Source organism: Chlorocebus sabaeus, chromosome 16, assembly GCF_047675955.1.
Source record: "Chlorocebus sabaeus isolate Y175 chromosome 16, mChlSab1.0.hap1, whole genome shotgun sequence".
NCBI classification, from domain to species: Eukaryota; Metazoa; Chordata; class Mammalia; order Primates; family Cercopithecidae; genus Chlorocebus; species Chlorocebus sabaeus.
The window spans coordinates 70,744,777-70,762,849 of NC_132919.1; the positions used below are offsets into that span (position 1 = coordinate 70,744,777).

At 41.4% G+C, this 18,073-nt stretch overlaps 1 long non-coding RNA gene across 2 annotated transcripts in view; it reads right to left on the reverse strand.

Moving 5' to 3' along the window:
- Window positions 1-18,073, reverse strand: part of LOC103243476 (uncharacterized) — a 338,326-nt gene that overhangs the window by 196,995 nt on the left and 123,258 nt on the right. The gene's annotated exons all lie outside the window — the stretch shown is intronic.

The window sequence follows — 18,073 nt, forward strand, 5'->3', positions numbered from 1 at the left end:
CATTTAGACTTCATCAAATTTAATTTCTGTATTTGTTAAATGAGGATCATGCCTACTTCACAGGGTTGTTGTGAAGATCAAATGAAATTGTTTATGTGACACTTCTTTGAATGCTGAAAAGCACCACCCAATGTGATTTTTATGTAGGTTTTGCTTTTAGCTACAGCCCTAGACCTATTTTTGTAATTATCTCATTTTAAAATTCTTTCTTCATGAATTTAGTTATCCAGTCATGATTCTGGAGTTTTAATAGTGTTTAACTTTTGGGAGGAAAAAAAAAAAAAACACCATGATTTCCTGTGATCAGGCCCACAATTCTTCTCAATAAAGCATTTTTCAATTCTTAGGGTATGTATCACATATCAGTGAGTCAATGCCTGATGCCCACATCAAAGACACATGCATTGTGTAACTTACAGTTCGATGATTTACTTCCTCCAGACAAGTAGCAACTTACACTAGGCAAGTGGAATGCAGAACTCCCAGAATGACCTCTTTTTAATCAATAAGTTCTCTCTCATCTGAGTGGGCAGAGTAACTCCGGTCAGCGGTTAACTGCGTATTATCTCAGGCTGCAGGATGAAAATGTGGAAAAAGCATGGAACTGGGATTCAGAAACCTTGGGACGGAGTCTCAATCCAGCCTGTGCATGTATGACCTCGAGTAAATAGGGTATAACAATATAAGCCCTGCCTACCACACGGCTGTAAGGATAAAATGGAATAATGATGGTGAAAGGGTCTTGTAAACTGTAAGGTGCTTTGCAGAAGAGCATTCCTATTCCCTACATTGAAAACTAGACACATGTCGTTTCCATCAACACCTTCTTCCTTTCTTTCTGGTTCAGTGCTGGGCCCAGGTGGACCTTGATATTTATCATCCACACTAAAATCTGCTCCGAGCTACAAAATTAGGGTTGGGGAATCTCACTGGACTCAAGCTAACCTTGAGCTGGTGCAGCAGTGCCATTTTCAGTTTATCCTAGAAGTAGGATGCCTTTCTCCTATGGAGTGCAAAATATCCCCCATGCCATTCACGGTTTAAAAAAATACATGATTATAAGTTGCACAGTAAAGAGGGGAGTTAGCCACTGGAAGGCTTGCAGCTTTTTTTTTTTTTTTTTTTTAAGTATCTTCTTCATATAAAAGAATGTAAAACCACTTGCTGGTTGTACTCGTGTGGTCAAACCTTTTAAAGGAAATAAGAAGTCTGGATTTTTACTGGGAGGCTAAATAAGTATCCTACACAGCCACAGGAGGAAATTCAAGGTTTTATGACAGTTCAGCGTAAATCAGCAGCTGGAGCAGAAAAGGGGCTCATGAGGAGGGAAACTAATTTTAGCACAATTCGAAAGACAACCATGAATCAGGATACACAGCATGGTCTCCAGAGCCTGAGGTCAAATCCTGTATCTCTGCTTCTCACTCTGAGGGTCTATAGTTCTATTCCTTAAAAAGGGAGATATTTTAGATATATTTTTTCTGGATTTTTTCCCTTTCTTCTTGTTGACTCCACTTCACATCATAGCTAGTTTAAACTCTTCCAAAATACAGAAGTACCATTTGGCTTCTCTGTGCTTAGACTCTGGGCACTCACCATGGACTCTTCAAAGCTTATGTCCTTAGTTTCTCTTACAAGCTCCGACATTACTTATCATGTCTAGCTTTCTACCTCTGTAAATAAGAACTGACACCAAAAAAAAGTCTTCCAACCTGCCCCCACCCCACCTTGCCAGTGTCTTTTAAAGGCAATTAGATGGTATCAGTGAGATCTTCATGTTCTTTCGAAGATAATAACCCTATGTTGTTATTAATTCCCATCATTTCCATTTTTTCAAAAAATGAAGAAAAGTATCTTACTCTAGACAGAAACGGACCCTTCACCTGAGTAGGTTTATCCTATTTCTGTCCATTTTGATTTAAAATTAAAGTTCCTATAATGAAAACCCATTTTAAAAGCAAACATCCACTTTAAATGAGAGAAGGGGGAAAGATTAAAATTCAAGAGAAAAGGAAAGTGTCCCCAAAGAGAAGAGAATAGGTCCATGTTAGGTTAGGAAGAATTTCTAGGCTGAGGCAATCAGCATCTGTGACACAGCCTTGGGTTAGTCTCAGGGCAAGCAAACCTTGAATACATTGTTTCAACACTGCGATCAAATGTCTTTTATAGGAAATGAATCCTCTGGGTATTGGGCTGGCTAGAAATATCTGGTCAGTGTGTTCATGCATGATTCACAAGCTTCATGGGAACAACCCACGCACCCAGTTCAAATGGGAACAACCCTGTTTGGCGGCATTGAAAGGTTTGCTGTAATTATCCTTTCAGGTTGAGCATCATATTTGGAGAGCTTTCCTAGGTGACGCTTTTAAGCCACAGGCTACCACTTACATGCACATGGGGAAAATATATATATCAATGTTTCTAAACATCTTAAGAAGGCATCCCAATAGCAAAATTTCTGAATATGTTTTCTTGATCCTCTCTCTCTCTCTCTCTCTCTCCTCCCCCAACTCCCTTCCTTTCTCTCTCTCTGGAACAATACAACAGTCAAGGTGGACATACTAGTCGTACCCGGATAAAACATCTCAGACAGTAAGTTCTCTTACTCTTTTTAGGAGGACAGCAGGTTTGGGACTCCCTTCTCTTTTTCCTTCTCCAAAAACAAAAAAACAAAAAAAAAGTTTCCGATATCACAGCTTGTTATGGAGGTTCACCGAGCCAGCTAGTGCTCGAGAGTTCCCAGGAAGGGTTGTGTCCACACGTTCGGTATCTGTGGCCCTTAAAGAAACTGCCTAACTCTGCTGACCCAGAAGACCTAGAGAGAGACCACACTTTGGGCTGAATATCTCTAAACCTGGGTAGTTGGTCATAAAGAACTACCCATCAACTGTACATAAGGGTAAAAAGGTCTTCTCTCTGCACTTCTGTGCAGGATAAATGTCTGTCAGCTCATTGTTCATTGACTGGAAAAAAATAACTGTGTTCTCTTCCTTCACTGCCACTTTCTGAGAAACGCCCCCATCCCCATTCCCAGCAGAGACTCTGGTTGCAGGGACAAGTCTCACAGTGGAAGGTAAATAAAATTACTACCCGTGTAAGAGCACTCTGTAAGTTCAGTGGGGAAAGGAGACTAGGATGAAAACTCAGAACAAGCACCCCTTTAAAGGGATTAGAAAAACCTAGAAAAGAACTCTGGCCACCTTTGTTTAAAAAGCAGAATCATGTACTGATTAAGAACACATACTTGAATCTAGACCAGCTGGGTCTCTGATTCCCAGCCCTGCCATGTACCGTGAGATCTTGGGCAAGTTACTTAACCTCTCTATTTCCTCATCTTTAAAATGGGGCTATTAATAGCATCTACTTCATAGGGCAGAGATGACATCACTAATTAATGCATGCAGAGCTCCTGAAGCATGCCTGGCACCCAGTAACCTTGTTAGTAGGATTGCATTATACTGCTTCGTGAGCTTAATTCAGTTGGCAAACTAATCACACGAGAGCTAATGAATTATTTCACTTGAGTGGCATAGTCATGCAAGGCCATTCTGATAACTACAGAAAGTGCTAGATTAAGGATAGAACCTTTCTTTTTAATAGAAAGCTGAATCACACCTGACCCAAAGGAAAATCCACATACAGGTCCAACTCTTCTGTTTTCCAGAATGTTAGGAAGCTCAGCCATAAAGGACCTCTCCATCACCTTATCAACCTTCACAAGCTTTGCGGCCAGTAGGAAGAAGATAGTTCAGGAGGAGGAGGGAGAAGAGTTTGAAGTCATCCCTGTAACAGGATCACGTTTGTGGACAACTGAAATGACAGGGAAATTCAGAGAGGACTGACGGCCCTTCCCCTAGTACAATATCTGTTACCCTTGTCCCTTGTGGCCCCGATGTTTCCTGGAGTCAGGTTTTGGTGTCAATGGAGAAAACAGCTGGAAGGCTTCTCCACCACCAACACGTAATAAAAGTAATCACAGATGCACAGAAGCCACAGTGTCTCCTAGGGCCAAACGGTAGAAAGAGCAATGCTTCTTTTATTCAATTAAAAGCTGACTAAATATTATGCCTCTAGACATTGTGCTATACGCTTTACATGAATTATCTCACTCGATTCTCACAATGGCCCTATCATACTATGGTTATTACCACATTAAACAAGTGAACCAAGGCTTACAGAAGTTAAGTAGTTTGCTCAGTGTCACAGCTAGTAAATGTTAAAGTCAAAATCTGAAAAAACCATATCCTCTTTATTCCAAATGCCCAATCAATTAAATGATTACTCAAGTTTGACAATGTCATACATGTAGCCTAATCAAAGCTATAAAGAATTAAAGAAATAATGTTGGTCTTGGAGGTCTAAAGAAGGTGAGCCATATCCCTGGTGGTTCAAGTGGTTAAGAAAATGTTTTAAAAAGAGAAAGTGAGCCCTAAAAACACAACTCAACAGTGTCCAGCCCAATCCAGGAAGGAGCAACGTTGAACTCATGAACACCATCACATGAGCATGTGTGGACTTGAGGCAGTTCTTCAACCTCATTCATCAAGACCCCACATCCCTCTTCTAGTTCCATATTTGACAAAAGCCTTCATATTAGTTTGGTTTCTCTAATTCTTAGATACAACAAAGAAGGTGCATTGATTCACAGTTGGGAACTCTGTGGTTGCAAAATGGATCATCTCTCAATGTTAAATTAATAAGTTTGCATTCTGTCTCCTTCATCTGGCACTTAAAAGTCAGGTTACTGTGAGTCAGCTTGTGAGAATCCCTTTGGTTCTGGTGCACTAATAACCCACCAGCCTAAGAACAGACATAGACCACTGTGACTTCACAAAAAAGTATCAGCTTGTGAAATTCTGCTTTGGAGACCAGATGACCTAACTCAACAGCATCTTCATCTCTTCTCATTCTAACCACAACAATTAGGTTGCTGGGTTTGTGTGAAGTTTATTGCTAGAAGATTGGCACAGTAGAGCTCTGCTCTACTAGATATAAAGCCAAGAGGTCTTGAATGGAGAAGCACCGGGAAAGTATATGTCTCATTTCTAACTCAGTTCATATTCATGGCAAGCACAGGCTCAAAACAATGAATGCCAGATATTCATGTTTCCAACAATTTGTGGCTTCATCAGCAATTGTGCGCTGCCAAAGCCGCAGAGGATTTCCTGGTTTTGACCCATCCCAGGAGTAACAGGACACAAGGCTGGTAGGATGAACTACCCAAAGTCCACCCCCAGGATTCCTTTTTTTTTTTTTTTTTTTTTTTTTTTTGAGACGGAGTTTTGCTCGTGTTGCCCAGGCTAGAGTGCAATGGCATGATGTCGGCTCACCACAACCTCCACCTCCCGGGTTCAAGCAATTCTCCTGCCTCAGCTTGCCGAGTAACTGGGATTACAGGCATACACCACCAAGCTCGGACAACTTTTGTATTTTTTTTTAGTAGAGACAGGGTTTCTCCATGTTGGTCAGGCTGGTCTCAAACTCCTGACCTCAGGTGATCCACCAGCCTTGGCCTCCCAAAGTGCTGGGATTACAGGTGTGAGCCACCGTGCCCTCCCCCGCCACCCCACAGGGTTCCTTTTAATAAAGGCTACAAATTGTAATTAGGGGGATAGTAATCAGAAATGAAATCAAATGTGTTGGGAGAGAAACAGAAGATGCTATATTGGTATATTCAGGAGAGGCACTGGGAGAAATAGACAAAATAAGAAAGAGGAAGGAGCAAAATGGGTATGCTTTTGTGGCTGCAGAATAAGAAGAACCAAGAAGTCATTTGGAACTCACTTAGATAGAATAGAATGTACAGTGGGACTAAGATTGCAGGGACTGTGTGCAGCGTCCCAGTTACAGCACCGTCTCTTTGTAGTAACGACACGAAGACTATGTAGTAAATAATAATTAGGGATGAAAGATGAGCTGTGGACAAAGGGTGATATCAGGTGGGAAATAGGCTTTGATTGTAAATAAAAGACACATATTCACATTTGCCCTAATAATAGTTCCCACGTGCCCTGGATCTTCAGGAACAGCCTTTCTTTTATGTAATTTTGTACTTCTCCATAAAAATTATTTGTAAAATGTTTAATTAAATGTGATTTAAATTCTATAATTTTCTGAGGTATATCATATATATTAATTTGCAAATTTAAAAATCCACCTATAATTTGCCTTTTTAGGGTTTATGAAATATAGTAACTATAACTGTCTTTGCTGTTATGCTAGTAATTAAAGATCTAGACCAATTATGTGTATGGAAAATATGTTTTATAAATGACATGGAAAAGATATTCTGTTCACCTTGATTTAATCTTTGCGGGAGATTGGTCAGAGTGGTGGGAGAAACTATAGGGAAAGGATGCAAACCTTCTGAAAGTTCAGAAGGCTCTGCCTAGCTTCAGGAGAGAATAAGTTGAAGGAAGCTGTTCTCTGATCCTGAGGCAGAAGGCAAGGAGTAGGTAAAAGGAAGTACAGGGGAATTTATCATAAACAGGCTTGTTTACTTAGGTTGTCCAGAAACTGACCTTTGATAATCCATGCATGTGACTGTTCCCTGAAAAGGGGAACAATAATGTTACTTACCTGCAGATTGTGTTTGCTCCAGGCTTTCAGCATTATGTCTGTAGTGAATAAAAGCAAGCAGCTTCAGCTATTCACAGCTGCTCTCTTCTTTGGCCCTAAGTGCCAGCAGACCCCTAGCTGCTCTTACACAGCATGCCTGTGTCTCAGTACTCCTTTCATTCAACACTCTGCCAGGGTCTGCAGGGTAGACCTGGCAAATCTTCAGCAAAAATCTATCACCAGAGTTCCTATTGGATGTTTCCCCCACAAACACGCATGCACTACGATGTTCTACTGCCACTGTAACAAAGTAACATGCATTTCATGGCTCAAAATAACAACATAACACAAATTTACTATCTTACTGTTCTCTATTTCAGAAGTCTGACTTGGGACTCAATGTACTAAAATCCAAGTGTTGGAGGTACTGTGGGCGGGGGAGGGGGGAGGATTTGTTTTCTTGCCAAACTTTTCCAGCTTTCAGAGGCTGCCCACGTTCCTGGGCTTGTCCACCACTTCCATCTTCACCATCAGCGACCTCGTCACCCTTAACTGCCTTCATCACATCTCCTTCGCCAACACTGACTGAATCTTCTACTTCCCTCTTCCACTTTTTTTTTTTTTTTTTTTTTTTTTTTTTTTTTTTTTTTTTTTTTGAGATGGAGTCTCCCTCTGTCGCACAGGCTGGAGTGAAGTGGTGTGATCTTGGCTCACTGCAACCTCCGCTTCCCAGGTTCATGCCATTCTCCTGCCTTAGCCTCCGGAGTAGCTGGGATTACAGGTATGCAGGCGTGTGCCACCATGCCCAGCTAATTTTTGTGGGTTTGTTTGTTTGTTTAGTAGAGATGGGGTTTCATCATGTTGGTCAGGCTGGTCTTGAACCCTTGACCTCATGATCCACCTGCCTCGACCTCCTAAAGCGCTGGGATTACAGACGTGAGCCACCATGTCCAACTTCTCTTACACTTTTAAAGACATTATGATTATCTTGGGTCCACTTGAATAATTCAGGATACTCTCCCAATTTTAAGGCCAGTTGATTAGCAACCTTAATTCTATTTGTGACCTTAATTACCTTTTTGCCAAGTAACATCGGCTATTCACAGGCTCTGGGTATTAGAACCTGGGCATCTTTAGGAGACCATTATTCTGCCTCCTACACCGAAGGAAACAGAGAGAGGGATGGGAAAAGAGACAGTCCATGTATTATCTCTCTAAAACCCCAAAACCAAAACTGGAGTAAGCAATAAAGTCACGAGTGTTTAAATTTACCAACCAATCAAGCTTCCTGTTGTACTTCAACCCTCAGGGAACGCTCTGACATAAGGAGAGTGTATGTTTAAGGCTATATCTTAACTAATAATTTGAAGATGTAAACATACTCCTTAACCTTGTGGGGTCATCTTTTTATAGCAACAATAATAACAATTAACATTTACTGAGTGCTTCCAATGTACCGAAGTGTTAAGTGTTCTCTAAGTGCATTTGCTATACAACTACCCATTTTACAGATGAAGAAAGTGAGGCATGAGAGGTTCATAGCCAGAGTCACACAGATAGTGCCAGAGCCAGGATTCACACCCAGGACCATGGGACTCCAAATCCTGCACTTTTAACCGTCATGAAAAACTGCCTCTTCCCCCCCCTCCCTTTTTTTTTTTTTAACCAATATACACTTTGCAATAATTTATCCCCTAATTGACAGAGATAGAAAGAAAAGACCAGAGTGGGACCTAACCACAGGCATTTGGAAATGGCTTTTACCTGTATTTGGAAACTCAAGCCTTTCTAGGGAAGAACTATGAGTTCACTGCTCTACTCTACCTTAAACCCCAGTTATTATAACATCATGCGAACATTCCATGTGTTACATTGTTACTCATAGTTTACTGCTAGGGTGGAAAGAGTGCCCACCCTAAAATATAAATAACTTTAAACAGATAACATGATAACAGTAAGAATAAAATATAGCAAAACAAAAAATTAAGGACTATGTTTAGGATATAATTTATATAGAAAAGTGAGATTTTAAAAGCCACAAAGCATATTAAAATAAATTCTGTAAGTTTAGAACACTCTATAAAAATATATATGACTTCTCAGCAAACGTATCCAAAACCAGAACATAGAGATAGGGTTATTTCACCTAGCTAAAATAGAGTATTCTAACACACACACATACACACACACACACACACACACACACAGAGAGACACATTTTCATAACAGTACCACTTTTTAATGTATAATGCATGGATTATCTGCTTTCATTTCCACAATAACACCATCAATCAGTTCACAGCTGTGGAAATTAAAGACTGAAGAATTGGGTAGCAATGGCAGAATTGGGATGTGAACTTAAATTAAAGCTGGTAACCAGAGTATTCATCAGCATAAATCTAGACTGACCTTTACATGGACTAAGTTTATAAAATGTAAACTCCTGAAGTTCCTGTTTCTCCTTAAGTTCATCTGGAGACAGAACTATCGCTTTTAGGCTAGACTTTTTCATCTAGCGCTGGTGACTTCCTGACAACTTCATTGGTCTCCCCTCTGGCCAGACTTGTGGGATCCTAACTGCAGGGTGGAATAGGGGTGTTTTTTAATCATTCTCCTCCCCTGCCCTCATCTGTGCACAGCACTCTACAGATTACAAAGTTCGTATATGTACACTACAGACCTATTACATAGCTTCTGTATGTATATTACATACAGATTACATGTATCGTGTGTACATTGCTTGCAAATTACATAGTTCAAGTATGTTTGTTACATACCAGTTATGTGGCTCGTATATGTAAAGTACATACCTATTACGTAGCTAATGTATATATACTACATATAGATTACAAAGTTTATGTATGTACATTAACTCACTTGCCCCCCACAACAACCCTGTAAACTACAAGGAAAATCATTTTCATGGTAAGAACCTTGAGACCAGTGGGTTAATGTTGCTAGGTGGGTGGGTTAAGAGCAGAGCATGGACTTTAACCCCCCAGCCCAAAATCCTTCCCACTAGTCCAAACTGCAACAAAAATGCAGAAAAGGTCACCATCAAGAAGATCTTCAAAACTTAAAAAAAAAAAAAAAAGGTTTAGTTAGAATAATAGAGCTTTGAAAAGCAAACATTCCAAACCAAAAGAAAGGAGGGAAGGGGAAAGAAAACCCTGTGTCGCAAACTAAAAATCAAGTCGTGATTAGCAATCTACGAGCAGTAAAATAGGTAATGAGAACAGCGTTCACACAGATAGAAGGGAGAAACCTAGAAGTAAATGTGGGAAGACACTGTACACGAGGGTAAAGTCTCTGTAAGCACATGGGTGAAATACGAACCAGTGGCTATGCAGGGACTGGGCTCTAGGGCATCTTTGCCATTAACTCACTGCACAACCTTAGGCAAGTCTTCCTCCTGTCACTGCCTTAGTTCTTACATCCACAAGAAAAAGTCCATCATGGTAGTTACTTGTCCACAAAGCAAGTTGAGAGCCTTGAACAAAAAATATTTTGGCAAAACATATGATTACTTCCTGTCTAAAAGCACACTGAATAGGATACATATCAAACACATACAGTTTAAGGTACCATAATAGACACCGTGTCTATTACACAATCCTCTCGAATAACAGATGCAGCATATACACTCCACAGGTGCCATAGAAGTCAATAATAAGTTGACTTTTATTATGTCTTCTTTCTCATGGCAGAAAAGTAGTTAATGCTGTGCTCTTACTCTAATATCCCTGAATATCTTACTAAATCAATCAAAATTAATAAGCAAACCTCCCCATCATCTCTCTTCTGGACAGAGGCAGTCTCTTCCTAGCCATCCCCACCCCTTCACTCTCACCCTCATTCATTCTCCATAAGACAGCTAGGGTGATCTTTTCGAAGATCACAGTGCAGTACTCCCCTGCTTAAAGTCTTCATTTTCCACATCTCTTGTGTCAAAGATCAAAGTACTCAGCAGAGCTGAGAAAGCCCAGAACGACCCCGTGTCCTGTGCGTCACCAGCGTCCTCTCACCCTGCTCTCCTCCTCTCCCTCTCTGCTCCACGCAGGGTAGGCATTCAATAAATACTTGTTCAATGAATGAAAAGGCAAACAATGTGTTTTTTATGTGAACAATGTATTAAGGTTTGTTTCTGAATAAGAAGCAATTATTGGCCCGATGCGGTGGCTCGTGCCTGTAATCCCAACACTTTGGGAGGCTGAGCCAGGCAGATCATTCGAGGTCAGGAGTTCCAGACCAGCCTGGCCAACATGGTGAAACCCCATCTCAACTAAAAATACAAAAAATAGCAGGGCATGGTGGCAGGCGCCTGTAATCCCAGCTACTTGAGAGGCTTGAACCTGGGGGGCGGAGACTGCAGTGAGCTGAGATCATGCCAGTGCACTCCAGTCTGGGCAACAGATGAAGACTCTGGAAAGAAAGAAAGAAAAAGAAAGAAAGAGAGAAAGAGAGAGAGAGAAAGAGAGACAGAGAGAGAGAAAGAAGGAAGGAAGGAAGGAAGGAAGGAAGGAAGGAAGGAAGGAAGGAAGGAAGGAAGGAAGGAAGGAAGGAAGGAAGGAAGGGAGAAGCAATATTTGGGTGAACCAAACAAATACATGGTTGAGTTTCAGGTGGCAACAACTGTCAAGTGGGGAAGAATGCTGGGAGCAAGGACCTTCTGACAGTCTTGCATACACTTGCCCTGCCGCAACATGAACCACACTGGGCTAAAGGTAAAACCTATAAGGACAAGACTTCAGCAAATTGCATGAGATGATGTTTCAGCAACCAACACCACAGTTAACTCAAAACATCTCCTCCTAAGGCAAAAGAAAGTAACACCCAGTGAGGACTAAAGCTAACACACAGGTTAATTCCAGGATCATTAATGACAACGGTCTTTGTGTAAAGGATTTATTTGATTACCTATCATGTCCATCAGATTCAGATGATAATAAGGAGAAAAAGAAGAGTGAAATCATTTCAGCTTTGCAGCAGCACTTCCCACCCATCAGTGGGGATCTGTTTTTCCTGCTGTTATGCTAAGTGAATGAAATCACCTCAACAGGCCTTTGCACAGAGGCGGTATAAAAGGACTTAAGGATCTTTCTAAAACCAGGCTTAAGTCAGAGTGTTCTGGCAGTCCTTTCAAAGAAGTTATCTAGCTGACACATCACTTGCCTCCTCAGAAAGGTTTGGTGTCAACTGGAAAAGGAAGCTGGAAGGAGGGAGGAGGTGCCCTCCTTCTCTGAAGGAGATAATGGTAAATGAGAGTCAACTCCCAGTATGATGGGCTAGGCCAACCCATTCTTCTCAGGCTTATACCAAGGTACTGAATAATAAGTATGCCACTCAGATGATGATAACTTCATCACAGCCATGTGAAAAGATCTTGACAACCAGGTTTTCTTTACTGATGATGGTGCTAAATTGCTATGTCTCCCGAGCACTGGTAACTCTGAATTCCAGGTATAAACAGGTAAAGATCAGTAACTGCTCCCAGGTATAAACAGATAAAGATCAGTAACTGCTCCTAAGCACCACAGAGCAGACCCTCACATAATAGGTTGTGTCATTTGACAGAATACTGAAAGACCAAACAAAATAAAACTAAACTGTTGGATCTAGAGGCTGAAGTGTCCTTAAAGGTAGGAGTGGGAGGGGATGAGGGATAAAAGACTGCACATTGGGTACAGTGTACACTGTTCGGGTGATGGGTGCACCAAAATCTCAGAAATCACCACTAAAGACCCAATCATATGAAAAAAGGCTTAACATCAGTGATAATTAGGGAAATGCAAATCAAAACCACAATGAGATACCATCTCACACCAATCAGAATGGCAATTATTAAAAAGCCAAGAAACAACAGATACTGGTGAGGTTGTGGAGAAATCGACATGCTTTTACATTGTTGGTGGGAATGTAAATTAGTTCAACCATTGTGGTAGACAGTGTGGCAATTCCTCAAAGATTTAGAACTGGAAAGACCATTTGACCCAGCAAACCCACTACTGGGTATCATCCCAACAGGCCTGGCGGCATGCCAAAAAATATTAAATCATTCTATTATAAAGATATATGCACATGTATGTTCATTACAGCACTACTCACAATAGCAAATACATGGAATCAACCCAAATGCCCATCAATAATATATTGGATAAAGAAAATGTGGTACATATACATCATGGAATATTATACAGCCATAAAAAGGAACAACATCATGTCCTTTGAAAGGACATGGATGAAGCTGGAAGCCATTATCCTCAGCAAACTAACACAGGAACAGAAAACCAAACACTGCATGTTATCACCTATAAGTGAGAACAGAACAATGAGAACACTTGGACACAGGAAGGGGAACAACATACACAGAAGCCTTTTAGGGGAGGGTGGGTGGGGAGAGCATTAGGGAAAAGAGCTATTGCATGCTGGGCTTAATATCTAGGTGATGGGTTGATAGGTGCAGCAAACCACTATGGCACATGTTTACCTAAGTAACAAACCTGCACATCCTGCATATGTACCCCAGAACTTAAAAAATAATAATTTTAAAAAAAAGATTGCATCATCTGCAAACCAAAAACTTATTAACGTAATCAAAAACCACCTGTTTCCCAAAAACTATTAAAATAAAAATTTAAAATAATTTTTAAGTAGGAATTCTGTCATATTAGTCTATTAATAAAACCAGAGTACCTCTAAAGGAAATCTTCAATAAAATTAATAACTAAGTTAGAGGATTTTAAGTCAAATGATTTGTGGCTGTGGTATTCAACCAATAATGAAATTAGAGATGAAATGCACAGTTTGGGGGTAGGAGAAAAAAAGCAACAAAAACATTTTAAATATAGCCAACCACTTAAATGAGCAGGTGTTTTAATCAATATCCCACAACTGCAAAAACTTTAGTGAACCTAAAGCATTGTCTCTATGCCAAAGTAAAAAAAGGAAGAAGAGGAAGAAGAAGAAGAAGAAGAGAGGAGGAGGAGGAGGAGGAGGAGGAGGAGGAGGAGGAGGAGGAAGAAGAAGAAGAAGAAGAAGAAGAAGAGGAGGAGGAGGAGGAGGAGGAGGAGGAGGAGGAGGAGGAGGAGGAGGAGAAGGAAGAGGAGTGGGAAGAGAGAAAGGAGGAGGAGAAAGAAAAGGATGAGAAGAAAAGAAGGAGAAGGAGGAGGAAAAGGAGAAGGAGAAGAGGAGGAGGTGGAGGAGGAAGAGGAAGAAGAAGGAGAAGAAGGAGGGAGGGGAGGAGGAGGAGAAATGGAGAAAAAGGAGCTCAGTGGCAACAGGGAAGGAAACTAAAGTTTTACATCACTGGATCCTGACTTTTTAAACTTATATATTCCTTTGAAAAGTTAATGAGACCAGGTGAAGTGGCTCATGCCTTTAATCTTACCACTTCAAGATGCCAAGATAGGAGAATTGCTTGAGCCCAGGAGTTTGAGACCAGCCTGAGCAACGTAGCAAGACCTCCTCTTTACAAAACATTTTTAAAAAGAATTTGTCTGGTGTGGTGGTGCATGCCTATAGTCCCAGCTACTGGGGAGGTGGAGGCAGAAAGATCACTTGAGCCAGGAGGTTGAGGCTGCAGTGAGCCATGCTTGCACCACTGCCAACAGCTCAGGCAACAAAGTGAGACCCTGTCTCAAAAAATAATAATTAATTTTAAAAAATTATTTTTGAGATGGACATTCACTCTTGTCACCCAGGTTGTAGTGCAATGGTGCAATCTCGGCTCACTTCAACCTCTGCCTCCTGGGTTCAAGTGATTCTCCTGCCTCAGCCTCCAGAGTAGCTGGGATTACAGGTGCATGCCACCACATCCGGCTAATTTTTTTGTATTTTTAGTAGAGATAGGGTTTCACCATGTTGGCCAAGCTGGTCTTGAACTCCTGAGTTCAAGTGATTGATCCACCCGCTTCGGCCTCCCAAAGTGCTGGGATTACAGGCATGAGCCACCACGCCCGGCCTAATTGAAATTTTTAAAAACAACAGTTTCCTCAGAAAAGTAAGCATATAAACTTGCAGAGAAATTTTTGCATATAGTTTTAGAGATTTTACTAACTTCTTAAAGTTTATCTGTTGAATTTCATGTTTAAAATTGCACCTGCAATTGAAGCACGGGATTGATTGTTTTCAGCTGGGAACGTTTTCCCAATGAATAAGATGCTACAAGGGCTTAAGCATGAGTGGTCAAGTAAGGCGGATATAAAACACTTTGTTACAGCATGATCCTCAGACCATTTTCTCATATTTCTATTTGTCTAGGAAAAAGGTGCCAACAGAGAGAAGATGTGAGTTACGAAGCCTTCAATACAGTATTTCAAATGAGGAAGAAAACAACAGCCAACTTAAGATTCGCTTGCAAATAGTATCTGTATATAGTGTCTGTTCATGTCCTTTGCCCACTTTTTAATGGGCATGTTTTATTTCTATAAATGTCTAACCTTCTTATGTAACCTTCCAACTCATAGGATAATAGCATAGCAATTTTGCCTGAAGACCTGCTACTCATCTGTTCTGAAATGTCAGGTGTAGTAAAAATGTATTCGAGAGTCATTTTGGCCATTCTTCTCTACTGTAAAGATCGGGTGCCTATAAAATGCTTCGCTGATGAAATGGTTGTCTTGAAAAGGCTCACAAACAGACTGTGTACCCAGTTAATGACAGCTACCTTCTGACAGGGCTCCCTTCTGACCCCAACACACTTGCATGCAACTCCACGCATTCACTCACCAGCTGAGCTCTTATAAAATACCCACTCCCTTTCAGAGACCACAATGCTGTCACCAGAAAGATGAATCAAACGTGAAGACTACAAATGGTTCAGCCAGAAAATTATGCAAAGGAGAATGATTTTGATTCTGAACAACTGAACGCTACAGAAAACCAAAAGAAATCATGAAACCTATTGCAAGTGAAATGCTTATGAACCAAAAGGATCAGCAGACGTTGGCCATTTACTGAGGAAGCAGTTGGAGGCTCCATCCCTCGAGTTCTTTAAGAACAGTTCAAACACAACCTCAGCACTCTGCCCTTGTCCTCCCTAAGAGCAAAAATCTGCAACCAGTGGCTCAGTGTTGCTCTTCTTTCCAGTCCTGCGATTCCACAAATACTGGCATTTACAGGACATTGTACCCTTCTTAAAAATGTAAAATTTAAAAGAATGTGATGAACGTTTTTAAATTCTAGAAAAACTATGTCACTAAAGTGAATTCATTTTAGTTCCTTATTTGCCAATTAAAATTTGTCAATTGACTTAAGCTTTTCCAAAATGGAGTAAGTCATATGAGCCCATTTTTCCAATTATTCTAGCCATTCTTTCGTCTTCCAATGCATACACAGAGTATCTGAAAGGACGTTCACCAAATGTCACCAAAGGTTGTGTGTGTGTGGTAGAATTTTAAAATATTTTTTCCTGTATTATCATGTATCACTTGATTTTGTATAATAAGCATGTATCATTTTTACCCCAAAAAAGCATCATTTCTTTTAAAAATCCAATGGAACTCTACACATCAGAAGTTATGGAAAATCAGGGCTGGGTGCAGTGGTTCACACCTGTAATCCCAGCACTTTCAGAGGCCGAGGCGGGTGGATAACAAGGTCGGAAGTTCAAGATCAGCCTGGCCAACATGGTAAAACTCCGTCTCTACTAAAAACTACGGAAATTAGTTGGGCGTGGTGGCACATGCCTATGGTCCCAGCTACTCGGGAGGCTGAGGCAGAAGAATTGTTTGAACCCGGGAGGTGGAGCTTGCAGTGAGCCAGGATCGTGTCACTGCATTCCAGCCTGGGCCACAGGGCGAGACTCCGTCTCAAAAAAAAAAAAAAAAAAAAAAGAAGAAGAAGAAGTAGTTATGGATAATCGGCTAGGCACGGTGGCTCATGCCTGTAATCACAGCACTTTGGGAGGCCGAGATGGGCAGATCATGAGGTCAAGAGTTCGAGACCAGCCTGGCTAACATGGTGAAACCCCATCTCTACTAAAAGCACAAAAAATGAGCTGGGTATGTTGGTGCACACCTGTAATCCTAGCTACTCGGGAGGCCGAGGCAGAAGAATCGCTAGAACCCAGCAGTTGGAGATTGCAGTGAGCCAAGATTGTGCCATTGCACTCCAGCCTGGGTAACAAAGCAAGACTACATCTCGAGAAAAAAAAAAAAAAAAAAAAAAAAAGTTATGGGAAACCATCATATAACAGTACTGGAAGAGACTATTTCTCCCCAGTGCTCTCAGATCTCACCACCAGTTTTTCCCTGCCCTGGTCCTGCTATGATACAAGAAAACTTTTGCTCAAGGATAACTCCTATAAATCAAAACTCCCACACACGGACATAAAATGAGATAGTGGCCAAATTTATGGGGTTGATAAGTCACTGCCACTCAGACATGCCTGAAATGAGTAGAGAAGCATTCATTCCATTGTAGATTCTGGTGAGAGAATTTAGAGAAAGGCAGTGCAGCCCAGCCCTTGCACATGCTAACAGTAAATGTTTTCTTCCTTGGTAAGGCTGGGTCCAGGTGAACAGGAACCAGAGCTGACCGTAACTTTGATGACCAGGAACCGTCCACATCCACAGAACACTGCTTGCCACCACTCACCAAACAAGTCTCTCTAGTTCCCTCATTTGCTCTATTTTTATCACGTGTCTCTTTTCTCTTTTTCTCATATCTGAGATGTAAGTGACTGTAGGCACTCTTTCTAAGCACTCCCCAAGTTTCCCTGAGGCTTGGAGGCTCATTTTTCCAGCTCGTGCACAGTGAAATAAAAAATATTCAGAGCCTCTTCCCTGATAAGGGTTTGTTGTAAGACTGGGAGGGGAAAAGCTGGTGCGCTTTTGGGTGACTTTATTTGTAATTGGAAAGGATTGGCCTTCGTGGGTGGTTAATCCATACCCAGGAGAGGCGTTTTCCGACTTTCTAGTTTTATAACCCACAGTCCTAAAAGGAGCAGAAGGTGATGGCACCAGGGGACCTGTGTTAAAACCCTGACTCTAAAAGTTTATGATTGAGTTAACGCACATTTGCAAAATGCCACCAAGAAGGCAGACTTCGGTGCTCAAAAATGGAAGACATCAACTCTGCTTTCAAGAAGCCTGCGGTCTCAGAGGGGTGTGACAAATGCAGTATAATGGGGTGAAAGAATGGGGTGGACTTCATCCCAGGCACAGGAGGTGGCTGGACCTGGCTGGGGGCTCCCAGCTTCCACCATGAAGTGGGATGCCAAGGTGTCCGCCCCTCCGGAGGACCTCGGCATGTGGAAGAGGCAGTTCCTCCTAGAGGGTCACCCAACTCATGCAGGAGAATTCAGAAAATGGTTGTTGAAGGAGGTAGCCCCTTGAACTATAGAGGAGGTGGGGTGGGTGACTTTCCAAGCAGGGAGGACAGCACAGACACGGGCAGTGTCACCTATGAATTCATGTGCTCAATTACACTGCACATGCAAATCATCTCCGGATCATTCACCCCTGTGAGACCTTGATTCTTTGTCTGCAAAATGAAGACAACAACCCTTGCCTGG